The following is a 14,985-nucleotide window of genomic DNA, read 5'->3' as shown; positions in this document are numbered from 1 at the left end:
TTAAACTGTGCTGCCAAGAAATCCCCAAACCACTTGGCAGCAACTCATTTTTTTTCGAGATTTGTTACATCATAAAGATTAATTGTTCTTCTACAGGTGGGAATTCTTCTCTGCAGAATACACAATTTATGCAGGTCGTGATTGTTCTCACACTGGCCTGGGCAAAGATTTCTGGGTAACGACAGATGGCATGGTAGATTTATAACATCTGTAGTCAGGATAAAATTTTGATGCATGATGCTCCCTTAAGCAAAGATAATTAAATTACATTTTTCTCATGACTTGTATTAGTTTGGGGAGAAGTATGCTTGTTAAAATGTGTGGCCATGCAGATATAATTCTTAATGTTTCTTGGGTGTTCCTTATTGCTCAACTTGCCAGCATAACCAACACTGTGAAAACAATGAGGACATTTACAAGGCCTCTAGTTTCACTTAGTTTCACATCTGTCTCCCGCGGAATTAAGCCATGCCAATTGTAATTGTTGGGCTTCAGTAAGAGGTGGCTGGCCCATTGGCCTACTGACCAAACAGGGAGGGTGTGAAGTGAGTGGGAGTTGACATTCTGCTGAGAGAAAACACTTCTATAGTAATTACTTTGGTAAATCTCTTCAGACTTCTAGGTTTCAATTAGATTATCTCTTATTCTTCTAGACTGAGGGGAACAAAATGCCTTGTCTGCCGATGGTCTTCTCATAAGACAATCCCTACACTCCTTTTTTGGACTTGTCCTCGGAAAAAATGGTCTTTCCAGAGGTGACAGAATGGCACACAGTATTCCAAATGCAGCCTCACTAATACCTGTCTCATTGTAAAAAAAAAAGAGTTCTTTGTTCTTCACTATAAAAACTAAGAATAAAAGCCAAATGCTGAAAACCCAAAACAAGCAAAAAAATGCAAAAGAAACTCAGCACGTCTGGCAGCATCTGCAGAGAGAAACAGAGTTAACACCTCAAATTCAAGATGATATTTCAGAACTGTGAAAAATTAAAATACTACTTGACTGCTCTAACTTTTTGTGTTTGTGAATAAAGACAATCTCTACTTGAAAAAATTTCTCAGTCTCTCGTGCTGTAGTTTTATTTTCAAAAATAGGCATACTTGCCAGTTACCCCAGTTTGCTACCATTCTTGCTAATATTGACAATTTTTTAAAGAATAAGTACATTACTGAGAGGAACTTTGAGACATTTTGGGAACATGAAAGGAGCTATGTAAATACAAGTCCTATATTTTCTGTAAAGTACTCTATAAAGTAAAGAATGTTAATTCATTTAAATTGTAAATTGTCCAGCTGGATTTCCCAGACAACGATTATCATCTACCAATATCTATCAGGGGATAACATTTAGGTAGCATCAATTAATAAACTTATTTTATTCTTAAAAGACCACTCAGTAATTCAAACGTTTAAACTTTCCATATATAACATTCATCATTTTAATATTGGTAAAGGTCTTTTGCCGGAAACGTCGATTTCGCTGCTCCTTGGATGCTGCCTGAACTGCTGTGCTCTTCCAGCACCACTAATCCAGGATTTTAATATTGGTTCAAATTTAGAACATAGAACATAGGACATGGAACATACAAAAGTACAACACAGAACAGGCCCTTTGGCCCACGATTTTGTGCCAAGGATTAATTCAAATGTAAAATAAAAGAACTTAACCTACACACCCTTCAACTCCCTGCTATCCATGTGCATGTCCAGCAGTTGCTTAAATGTCCCTAATGATTCTGCTTCCACCATCACCCCTGGCAACACATTCCATACATTCAAAACTCTCTGCATAAAGAACCTTCCTCTGAAGTCCCCGCTATACCTTTCTCCTAATATCTTAAAACTATGACATCTCATGCCAGTCAATCCTGCCCGGGGGAAAAGTCTCTGGCTATTGACTCTATCTATTCCTCTCATTATCTTGTATGCCTCGATCAGGTCACCTCTCTTCCTCCTTCTCTCCAGAGAGAAAGGTCCGAGCTTATTCAACCTCTCTCATAAGGCAAGGCCTCCAGTCCAGGCTGCATCCTGGTAAACCTTCTTTGCACCCTCTCCAAGCCTCTGTATCTTTCCTATAGTAGGGCGACCAGAACTGGACACAATATTCCAACTCTGGTCTCACCAGGGACTTGTAGAGCTGTAGGAAAACCTTGTGGTTCTTAAACTCGATCCCCCTGTTAATGAAAGCCAAAACACCATATGCTTTCTTAACAACTCTATCCACATGGGTGACAGCTTTGAGGGATTTATGTACTTTCACACCAAGATCCCTCCGTTCCTCCACACTGCCAAGAATCCTGTCTTTAATCCTATATTCAGCATGCGAGTTCGACCTTCCAAATGCATCACTTCACATTTATCCAGGGTGAACTCCATCTGCCATTTTTCAGCCCAGCTCTGCATCCTGGCTGAGTCGTGCTGCAGCCAGCAATAGCCCTCGATACTATCAACGGCACCTCCAACCTTTGTGTCATCTGCAAATTTACTAACACACCCCTCAACCTTCTCATCCAAGTCATTTATAAAAACTATGAAGAGCAGAAGCCCAAGAACAGAGCTCTACAGGACTCCACTCAACACTGATCTCCAGGCAGAATACTTTCCATCTCCAACCATTCTCTGCCTTCTGTCAGCCAACCAATTCTGAATCCAGATAGCCAAACTCCCTATATCCCATACTTCCTGACTGATCCTGTTTTAGGATATAGCTGCATATAAAAAGCTTCAGAATACTAAAACTGGGTTTATATTTCCATAAAAGCAAAATGTTACAGGTGCTGGAAATCTGAAGTAAGCATAGACAACGTTGGAATGCTGAAAGGTTATGCAGAAGAGTCATCCCAGAGGATGGTGGGAATATGCCTATGAAGGTAGCTGTGGTGGGAAACCTCACCTCACAACCCTGAAAAAGTACTTGGATGAGCACTTGTAATGTCACAATATTCACGGTTTCAATCAAGTGTTGTAAAATTCTGCCAGACTTCATAAGATTTTCTCTGTTTTTGTTTTACATTTCAATAAATGTTTTACTTAAAGATTTTGCAATCAAAAGAAAAGGAAAGTCAGATCAACCTCATTGGGATTTGATCCCTTTGCCATAAGGAAAATGGTAATCTTTAAATTCATATTTCCAGCTGGACTCACAAACCGATTTTGTTCCCTTTATTATCGAAAATCTCCAACAGATTTCATATGTGTTTCTACATTGAAAAGTGAATGACGTACAAAGCTATTCCCCTCAGATACCTTAGGGTGTTTTTTTAAACATTGGCCTGCAGTTTCTCCAGCTTCTGTGTTTGACTATTGTTTCCCAGCCCCACGCAGAAATCTCTCCACAATAAACAAATTACCATGATCTCAAGAGAGATTGAAAATACTTGCAAGGCGACCTTTGCAAAGGCTTGGAAACAGTTTTCACATTATGAGACATCGAAATTCCTTAATTTTTATTTTATTTCAATGGTTGAAACAAAATTTAGCTTCTTGCCAATACAGCAGAAGGGAATATCCTACTGCTGTGCACAAAGAAAAGGAATGAAACATTAGCTTATCAGCACACAGTTATACACTCAACAAAGTGTACAAAGAGACAATCACATTTCTCTCTCTCTCTCTCTCTCTCTCTCTCTCTCTCTTCCCCCCCCTCTGTCATGCCCAGAGATGTACAACACTCATTATAGACTACTGAGCTCTCTATTTGCTTCCTCACCCAATGCTTAATCCATGTTTTACTTTGACTAATTCAATATTATTGATACAAATAACTCTCAGAAATGTATTTGTAAAACTCTTGAAAATCTTAGGTATGGTACAAACAGTTAGCAGAATAAGGGAAATTGAACATTCATTGATTGGTTGCATCTATTGGGCTCTAATCTTTAATTATAGGTAGACTCAGGCTTAATAACAAAGGTTTTGTGTACATAGTACTTCTGAAATGCTGGAAAGCAATATTACTATAGACAAATATTCCATGGCCTGGATTGGAGTCATGCATTATTTAAAAAGATCACTGGAACCCTTAAAGAAGCATTCCGACTTGCTGGGCAGTGTTAATGCCAGAATCAATAGCATTGATATTGTACCACTAGTAGTTTTTAATTAATCAGCATTTTAATGTAAAATTTAATTTCAAAGAGTAGCACTCCTGCTACACAGTAATTGCATCTGAGCAATACTTGGAATTTGGAATGTGAGTAAAGTGAGCTCTACATCACCACCCAGCAAGATTTTATTTCCATAGCAACCAGTGTTGTGATGATGGATGTCGCAGGCATAGTATTGCGGCTATCAGGTGCTGATCTAAATGAAAACAAACTAGGGTACGTTTGGCACAATATTTAAAATGTATTTTTTAGAAATATATTCAACATTAAAAATATAAGACATGCTGTGACATGGAAGATTCCAAATGCATACATTTTATAGTAGAAAATGATATGCCATTTTTCTGTCTATCAGAACTTGACATTTCATATGAGTTACAAATGTTGTTTGATTTCCATAAATCCATTTATAAAATTTTGAAGACAAATAGGAGTAGATTTTTTCTTGACAGAAATCAGCACTTGCAATGTTGAAGTAGAAAATTGTGCATGTGATTGAAAGTAATCAAAAGAAATGTTGAATGAGGTCTCATATTCACCTCAGCAAGTTCAAATAGGCTTTGATTAAACATTGGGTCAGACTTGCTGCTGTTATTTACCATGTTGTCTTGGTTATTGGTGTCTGCACACATCCTGTAAAAGATTAAAATGGACAATTTCAATCAAAGAAAATCTTTGATTAATGATTTTCATGTTAGCTAAGCTATCAAAGTTCATGAATTCTTTTTAATTGCTTTTTCCTTTGTAGGTCATATGCCAGGGAACAGTATCGGGAGTTTAAAGAGTAAGTCAGAGAAATATTTTTGATTTACCTTATCACAACAATATTGAATGGAGGCAATAAAAATATTTGGGAGGTTTACTCATTAAACACACTGAGTGATTCTTAGTATTTTGGATTTTTTTTATCAACTTTGCTCAAACTATCAATGGTGTATGAAGATTAAAAATATGTTTAACTTGGGGGAACAGCAATAGATGGGACATCAGCATTGGATGATAGAGTAGTCATTTCCTTTTCTGTCAAGACAATGTAGCTTCAACTTTTTAATCACACAAACTGTGCAGTGTAATTCAGACTTCTAATCATCTGAATTGAATGAAGATATTTAAGTGGGATTCTGACTTTATCATAATTGCACAGATGGTGCATTTACACCATTGGCTCCTCACTCAAACGCATACACTAAATGAATGACTCTGTGACTCCTCTGGTACAGGGCAACTGCAAGCTACTTCAGACTCACAGCTTTTGCAATGAAATCAAAAATCTTATAATTGGGAACACTGCTCATTCTTATCCTTTTTAATGTACAGACTATAACCTCATACCCGATATATTCCTCCCTCTGCTGTCACTGACAAGCCAAGCGGTGAACTTTGGTTGAATGAGAAATGCAAGGAACAGTGACAGGAGAAGTACTAGGAATATGTAAAAATGAGGTGTTAACTCTGCAGCATACAAGTACATGTATGTTCAATAACAAAAACAGCATGCTGTCGAAGCTAAGAAAACCTACTCCCAATGGATCAGATCGAATTCATGTAATGCTGTGATATCCAGTATTGTAGGAGTTGAATGGTGGTACCATTGAAGTGCTCAACAGAAAAGAAAAACAGGAAATATGGTTATATTTGAAAATGAATATTCTAATCAAACTGAACCTTAATTTTAAGGTATATAAGCAGAATCAGACCAATATGTGTATTTCACAAGATTTGCTATTTTTTCTCTCATCTGAGTAACTAATAGCAACAAGGGTCAAATGGATATCCCTATCCTCAAAGCTGGGGAGGTCCATAATGCAAGTCTAAAAGACAACACTGAAACATTTGAAACTAATACAAAGAATGATTGGTTCGCAGAGACCATGGACAATGTTGATCTGCCAAATCCTGGAAAAGGAGAGTAACTCTCTTCAGCAAGATACTATGGTTCACCAAGGTGGAGTACAGGTAGGAGCTTGCACTCTGATTAAAATGGTCAAATGTACAAAGAGTTGAAATGAGGCTGGAAGATTTCCTTACCTGCAATGGAGGATGGATCATGAGGAAGCATATTGGGGGCAGCTGATAGCCTAATGGTATTATCACTGTACTGTTAATCCAGAGACCCAGGCAATGTTCCAGTGAAGGAGAAAATTACTGCAGATGCTGGAATCTATACTGCAAACAACAAATTCTGGCGATCACAGCTGGTCAGACAGCATCCGGGGAGAGGCAGAACAAACTAACATTTCGAGTCTAAATAACTCTTCGTCAGAGCTGAAGTAAAGTGTGAAGGGGCAGCATTTATATTATAATTGGTGGGTATAGGATGGTGGAGAAAGGATGTTGATAGTTTAGAATTAGTGATCACATTCCAATCACTTAATCCAAACTATTGACATTCTTTCTCCACCATCCAAAAACAGTTCTGAGATTCAAGATTCCTAAGACAAGCAAGGAAAAGAACAGAAGTAAATCATTGGGCTTGATTTTGAGAGAATCTAATATAGCATAGAGTGAAATGTGCTGCCTCACATCGAAAAAAAGTGAAAAGGGGTAAGTCCAATTTTGTGATTAGAATCAATTGTCTACAAAGAATATATTTAGTCAATAGTATATTTAGCCTTTTGATACTGTACAAGTTTTAAAACTTGAAACCTGTGGCACTATCCATTCAGCTATTAAGTTTTAGAAGTTATTGGCCTCTAGTTGAATTTTTCAAAGACCATCTCTAGCAAGACAGAATCTAACTGTCTCCTTTAATGTTCAAAAGCATTGCCTTTGTTAAATCTCTGACCAATGACATTCTGGGGGTACTAATGAGTAGAAATGAAACTGAATCAGTCATATACATATTTTGGCTTAGACAACTGATTCAAGGCTGGGAATTTTGTGACTGATTCCTCAAAAACTGTTCACCTTCTACAAGCCTTGAATCAGGTCTTTGATAGAATGATCTTCACTTGACAAGAGCTTTAAGAATGCTCAAGACGTTTAAAGCAGCTGGCTTGTCAGTGCCACAACCATCACCTTAAACATCCATTGGCTCTGACCTGATTTCTTCAGTCAAACATCGCAGCCAATATGATATTGTATGAGTGCTGCCCTATGTATAACTTATAAAACAGATACCACAGACATTAACTATTCATATTGTGATGTTAACACAGATTTAAGCATAGTTTGTTCTGCGTTTACAAATATTAATGTACGTAACTATCAGCTGTACACATTACACTGATTCCATTGCACTGAGGGCCTTACTGACAGTGAGGTTGGTATCTTTAAACTAGATCATCACTTGTCATGATATCATGTAAGCGTCATAAGGTATGCTGCTTGTCTGACCTAGAATCCATGCAATAACACAAGAACCCTTTTCTAATGATATGTGTCAGGATACATATAGATTCATTATCTCTACATGTTTGAATGATGCATTGACGGACGTACAACATGATCGGATCTAGTCCTTATACAGCTATCATGACTCAGCGGTATAACTTCAGTCTGAAGTGTATTGTCTGTCATTATGAAGACTGTTTCATTTGTTGTGGACATGTGATTATTGACTGGCATAATATCTTCAGTGTCTGAGTCATGGCAGCAGTGTTTTCTGTCCACAAAATGCATTGCTGTAGTTCACTGAGTCTCCTTCAACATCAACTTCCAAATTTGTGATTACTATCAGCTAAAAGGATAAGGGCAGCAAATACAGTAGAACCCAATCACCTGCAAATTTACCACCAAGTCATGTATGATCTTGACTGGTAACTATGTTGCTGTCCCTTTACTGTCAATGAATTAAACCCTAGACTTGCCTTTCTGACAGCATTGGGATGGATCTATACCATATAAACTATGGCTCACCACCATAATGTCAAGGGCAATTAGGGATGTGCAATAAATCCTGACCTCACTGGCAATGCTCACATTCTTATGCAAATAGTTTTAAGACAAAGCAAACATACAAACTAATTCCATTTCCAGCAAGTAATTAAGGTACAGGCAACAGAGGCTTGTATAATTAACTCTGGCATTTAACTCTGAGCAGGTATTCCTATCTTTACAGCTCCTACATCTCATGAGGTAGCAGTTAAAGAACAGCACTGTTGGAACGATAACCAATAATCAATAAGAATAAAGGTGCATGATGATCTACTAAACTTAATTAACATTTTTTTTGTTGAAATGCCTAGTTCTTATTTTTTTATTAAAACAGCGAGCGTATTTACAAAAATCATTAAATGAATTTCTTTCCCATAATTTAAGCAAGTATTTGTTTCAAGAAGTTGCTTTCAATTATGAAATAAATTGCATTTTACTCCACTATGTTATGCCTCACATGCTCACGGTTCTGCAAGGGTAACATATTAACTCGCAATGCATGAGAACAGACCACCTACTGTACCTTATGAAGGATCATTATTCAAATTCCTGTTGAACCATCAATCTCCACAACTAACTTTAATTGACTAAAACTGGTGCCTCTCAGACCCTGAAAAGATGGTGTAATCCATCTTCACCTCTCAAACATATCCAGTTTACATCATTTTTCTAAATCTACACAGAGATATTAGCAAAAAAAATGGCATTTATGAATCAGGACATAGAATGTCAGTTCTGAAATGGGTTTGAGCTGTCAGTGTCTGTCAGAGCAGTGCATCCAGTGTGTATGGGGACTAACCTCGAAACTAGGACTGCCTGTCTCCATGTCACTGACTTGACATCTAGCCAATTTTCACCGCTCAGGTAATGTTCTGCCTTCTGGAGGCAATTGACAACAGAACATTTATTTTCGGCCTTTGCAGATCTGCCAAAAACATAGTCACCAACAAAATAAAGGCACTGAAAAAGCAGGCATTCTGCCAACCTATTTATAGCTGCTATCCATTAAATGTCATTCCGCTTGAAGTTTTACGTTAACAGGAGAATTGCGACAAATGGAAAAAGTACTGATAGAAGCTGTTCATTTGTTGCAGTCCCAAGATTTGCTTTTTTAAATCATAATTAGGTGTTAAAAGTGAAGACTTTTGTTATTGTTATTGTCTGAAGATGAAAACTTCATTAATAGATTTAGAATTTCACATTTCAGAAGTGTGCTGAGAGCCAAGTCAAAATGTAAGGGTTTCAGATCTCATTGTAACCTTTAGTATTATATAATCATCTAAGCAACTTTGAATCATGTATTTCCCCTGAATTCAGTCCAAAGTTTGAATTTATGCTGTAATATTATCATTCAAACAATGAACACATTTATTCCCTTTTTTCTTAGCTATTTATTAGAGAAATTACTGAATTATTTTCAATGGATTAGTATTTATGCTAAAGTAGCAAACAGTGGTTTGGTCATTTAAACATTTAGAGTCATACAGCACAGGAACCAAGCCTTAGGTCCAACCAGTTCATGCTGACCATAATCCCAAAACTAAATTAGGCCCACCTACCTGCACTTCACCCATATCCCTCCAATCATTTCTTATTCATGAGTGCTTATCTATATGTCTTTTAAAAGTTGTAACTGCATTCACATCCATTGTTTCCTCTGAGAGTTCCACACACGAACCACTCTATGTTCTGTATAAAAAGATTGATCCTCATGTCTTTTTAAAATCTTTCTTACAAATATGCACTTTAATCTTGAAATCCTCCATCCTAGGGAAAAGACTACATCCTTATACCCACATGATTTTGTAAAACTCTAGAATGTTATCCCTTAACCACCAGTGGAAAAGGTCCCAGTTTATCCAGCCTGCCCCCATAACCCAAACCTTCCATTCCTTGCAACACCCTGGTAAATCTCTTCTGAACCCTCTCCAGCTTAATAATATCCTTCCAATAACAAGGTGACCACAACTAGACATGGTACTGATCTGAAATTGTAAGATTTTGTACAGGCTGGTCAGTGTCTGATGTCCTCCTACTCACAGCAATGAGTCTCACCCAGCAGCAAAATACATTCAAAGTTTTAGCAAGTTTTGAGAAGATTTGTAGCTCAGGTAGGTTCTGGATGTAAGTTTGCTTGCTGAGCTAGAAGGTTTGTTTTCAGACATTTAATCACCATATTAGGTAACATCATCAGTGAGTCTCCAGTGAAGCACTAATAGTATGACTTGCTTTTTATTCATATGTTTAGGTTTCCTTGGGTTGGTGATGTCATTTCCTGTTATTTTTCTCAGAGGGTGGTAAATGAGATCCAACTCAATGTGTGTGTTGATAGAGTTCAGGTTGGGATGGCATGCTTCTCGGAATTCTTGTGCGAGTCTCTGTCTGACTTGTTGTTTGTATAGGATCTTTCAAGTTCATTAGCTACTATTTTAGTGTGATGGTGGGTTTCTGGGCTACCATGATGCCAAGGGGCCTGAGTAGTCTGACAGTCATTTCTGAGATGTTTTTGATGTAGAGGAGAGTGGCTAGGGTTTCTGGACGTGTTTTGTCTGCTTGTTTGGATTCGTTGCTGAGAAATTGGCAGACTGCGTTAATTGGGTACAGGTTCTTTTTAAATGCACTATACAGAAACAACACATCCATCCAAACAGGGACACACTCGATAATTCCAAACAGCAAGGCACTCCTACCGGAACTCTATCAACAAACACATTGACTTGGAAACCATTTACCACTCCCTGAGAAAAAGAATAGGAAATGGCATCACTATAGGAAATGACATCACCAACCCAAGGAAACCTAAACACATAAAGAAAAAGTGGGCCATACCACCAGTGCTTCACTGGAGGCTCACTGATGATGTTACCTAGTATGGTGAAGAAATGTCCAGAAATGAACCTTCCAGATCAATGAGCAAACTTACATCCAGAATATATCCAAAATTCAGGCAAGCACTCTAGATAAGCATATGATTTTCTGACAATTAATTTAAATACCTTGAAGATCATGTATATCATAATTCAAACACTCAAATGGCTGCAAGTGATACCCCCCACTATGAGGTTGAAAATGAACCCCTTGCAATGTCTTGCAGCATGGGAAGTTTGCAGGGCTTATGCTCAAAACGTCGAATTCCCTATTCCTGAGATGCTGCCTAACCTGCTGTGCTTTAACCAGCAACACATTTTCAGCTATCAAGTTTGTAGTATTTGCAATGTATGTTAGTAAAAAAAGGCAGACAAGCACAGTGATTAGAAGACTTAGCTAACTTATATCATGCAGCAGAATGGAAAATGTAAGAGGATTACATGCAATCTGTTGGCAATAAGTACATTATATTGTGTGATTTACATGGTTCTCAATGAGTGTTTCCTTGATTATGATTCACTGTCATGCATTTCAGTTGTTCGTAATGATTGCTATGCTTTCCCACATTCCTAGCCAACACAACATTTCAATTTATAAGAAAGAATGCTCACTGATTTTTAAAACGCATTCCTCTTGCTCACTTCTTTCTCAAAGATAGGAAATGCTGACTAATATGTCGATGTGTCAAATTGGAGGAGAGAAAAAGAGAGAGTAAGCAATAAAGGAACTAGTTGCATGAGTTGGGGAGTTTTAAGACTTGCGGACACAATGTAAACATTTGGGCCCAATCTTTTAGTGATAAAATGAGAAATCACTTCTATATAAAGTCTGATAGAAATTTGGGATTCTCTTCTGTTATGGACCAGACCAGATGCCCCAAAGTATATTATGAGGATCCTAACTTTAATAATGTACTGCATTCTACGCATGATTTGGTTGGTCCACCAGTAAACTTTAATAAAAACACACTTTATTCTTACAACACAGTTAAAATACAACAAAAGAAGCATTGGCATACTCTTTTTAAATAATTAACAAGATAATGTATTATTTAATCACTAAGTATCAACTATTTCAATGTAGACAGCATCCCACAAACACAGGCAAAGGCAATTCACCAGCACAGTCATTATTCCCATATATTGTCCCTCTTCAGTCCAGAAGAAAGAAACTCCAAAAGAAACAATCTACCCCTTTTCATATTTTTAGAGGAAGATTTTCTGTCTAAGACTTCACTCTAGCAGCAGAGGACTCAAGATCTCAGCTCCACCTGCCAGCAAAAATCATTAACGCAAAATTTAATTCCTTTAAGGTCTGTGTGAGCCTGATCCTGCTCATGCATGATTCCTTTGTCTTACTTTAAATAAAAACACCCAGGAAGAATTCAAAGCTGTTTACCAACAGCCTGTCTAAAGGTGACATTTTGTCACCACTGTGACAACATCGTCTGCAAATGAAACAGAACAGAATATATCTCTTAAAGACACAGTATCATCACATTTCTGCAAATGAAAATTGGTGCTATATTGAATATTATTTAAACCTCAGATTGACAGATTTATGTAATGAATTTATGGGATGGGGTAAAGGTAGGTATGGAGTTGCATCACAGATCAAGAGTGATCTCATTGAGTAACGTAGCTAACTTGTAGGTTTAAATGGCGAGCACCTGTTCCTGTGTTTCTAGAGTGCTAGGGACCAGCATGCTTGACCACATCAATGTTTCCATGCAATGACTCTCAATCTGACCCTCCAGGTAATGAGCATTGACATAAAATCCAGCAAGTTAATGCATTTATGATAGCTGTTATGGGCCAGGCCAGACCCCCTCAAAGCATTTCAAGAAGATAGCCCAGACCCTAACTTTCCTAGTTGTTTTAAGCAGGTGTAAAGTGAATATTCCAGGAGGGATAAAGCTGGTCAAATCACTTAGTTTTAAATAAAACAGAATTTATTTACAAAATTACCGAATGAAACACAAACAAAATGGAACAAAATGCAAACCAGAGAAAATCTGAGTTGTGAGAACTGGCCACTCCCCTTTCGTTGTACAAGTGTTTTTTTTAAGAACTTGAAAGCCTGTTGCCTGAGGCAGTATTTGTTAGATATAATCAAATTGGTCTTAAAACCCTTCAACTTAAACTTTTCAGAGTCTGTGTCTTTCTCGACCTCTCTGAAAAGAAAACCAAGGACAACGTACCCTTGTTAAAGAAGCAGTTTCATCACGTAACTCCTTGTGGCAAGTCAATGTATGAGCAATGAAACAGAATCAGGTAATGATATTTCCAAAGTCAAGCACAAAGAGAAACAAAGAGTGGAATAAAAGAGCAAGTACACTCTTTCTCTGGTTATTCACCTACCCTCTCTATTAAGGGATTGTCTTGAAAAACCAAAAAGCCAAAGCAGTGTAAATGGGGTAGAGATTCAAATGCATTTGTTAATATTTCATACATATTCACAACAAGGAACAGAATGTATCTAAGATATTATCATGAATATAATTTGAGGTGAACTGTTTTTGTACTATCAAGTCTGAATTTTGAAATTTTGTAAGTTTGAAATTGTTAGATACAAAGTGCATTTCCTTTTCTCAATGTTCTCTTAATTTATAACTGTAAAGCAAGCTAGGGAAGTGATGCTCGACCCCTTACTGAGATATCTGTATCATCAATAGCCATGGTTGAGGTGCCGGAAGATGGGACGGTGGCTAATGTGGTGCCAATATTTAAGGAAGGTGGTAAGGAAAAGCTGTGAAACTATAGGCCAGTGAACCTGATGTCAGTGGTGGGCAAATTATTGGATGGAATTCTGAGGGGCAGGATTTACATGTTTTTGGAAAGGCAAGGACTGATTAGGGATGGTCAACATGGCTGTGTGAGTGGAAAATCATGTATCACTAAATTGATGAAGTATTTTTGAAATGACAAAGACGTTTTGTGAAAGCAGACGAGTGGTGGTTGTCTACATGAACTTCCGCAAGGTGTTCAACAAGGTTTTTGTTCTGAAGTTTTTAAGGGGTACAATACCTTTAAGAGAGGTAAAAGCTAGCAGAACTACCTGATACAGCACCAAGTGTTCTGAACGAGGTAACAACCTAGCATTTGGTCAAACAGCTAGAGTAGTTGAGTTGACTGGAGAGAAAAACACATTCAAATGCAGCCAATCAGTTTAAATTATGTCCCAAAAAACCAAATTCCAATCAAGTTTGAATTTAGTATTTTGACAATATTAACACCAATGAAATGATCCAATGCTTTGTGGTATAAAAAAACAAAAAAAATTGAACAGTTGGAGGAGAACTGCCAAAAGACCAACAAATGTAGGCTGTTAGAACTCTCTGAGAGGTACTTGTCTAGAGAAGGAGTTTGCACAGAGGGAAAAAACATTGACACCAACCTGGAGAGGGATATGAGCCAAATGCTGGCAAATGGACTAGATTAATTTAAGATATGTGGTTGGCATGGACAAGTTGGATTGAAGAGTCTGTTTCCGTGCTATACAACTCTATGACTCCATGACTCTTAATATATTCTAAGGTACTGAAATGTATTTGGTTTGAGAGATGTTCAATTAATTGCTAAAGCAGTGACCTGATGTCTTTAAAACAGTTGAATGGGTTTAAGCATCGATACAGGAAGTATTACAATGTAAGTATATCTGCTAAAATTGTGTACCCTTTGAGTCTGAGATGTTGTAGCAGTTGTTCAGCATTAGTGTGAAGCAAAGGCAGCAAAAGAAAGACAAACAAGCATTTATATAATGCCTTCAATGACCACCAGACTTGCAACAATGCTAAACAGCAATGAGGTATTAATTGAGATGAAATCATTATTGAAATGTACAAAGCACAGCAGCCAGTTTGTGCACAATGAGCTCCTACAAACCGCAATATTGTTAATGACCAGGTAGTGTTTTTAATGATGTTGGGATTAAGGATAAACAGTGACTGTTATAGAATGTGTAACTCTACAGATTTCTTTGAAATAATGCTACAAAATCTGTGACATCTAGGGCAGTCTGAGCTGTACATTAGTCGCACCTCAAAAACAGGATCATTGATGCTGCAACACTGCTTCATTATATATTGATGTGGTAGTCTTGATGTTTCTGTTCACATTCTGGAGTAGGGCATGAAC

This window comes from Hemiscyllium ocellatum, chromosome 29 (genome assembly GCF_020745735.1).
Source record: "Hemiscyllium ocellatum isolate sHemOce1 chromosome 29, sHemOce1.pat.X.cur, whole genome shotgun sequence".
Lineage (NCBI taxonomy): Eukaryota > Metazoa > Chordata > Chondrichthyes > Orectolobiformes > Hemiscylliidae > Hemiscyllium > Hemiscyllium ocellatum.
The sequence above is the reverse complement of the archived record's forward strand: the minus strand, read 5'-3'. Positions refer to the sequence as shown.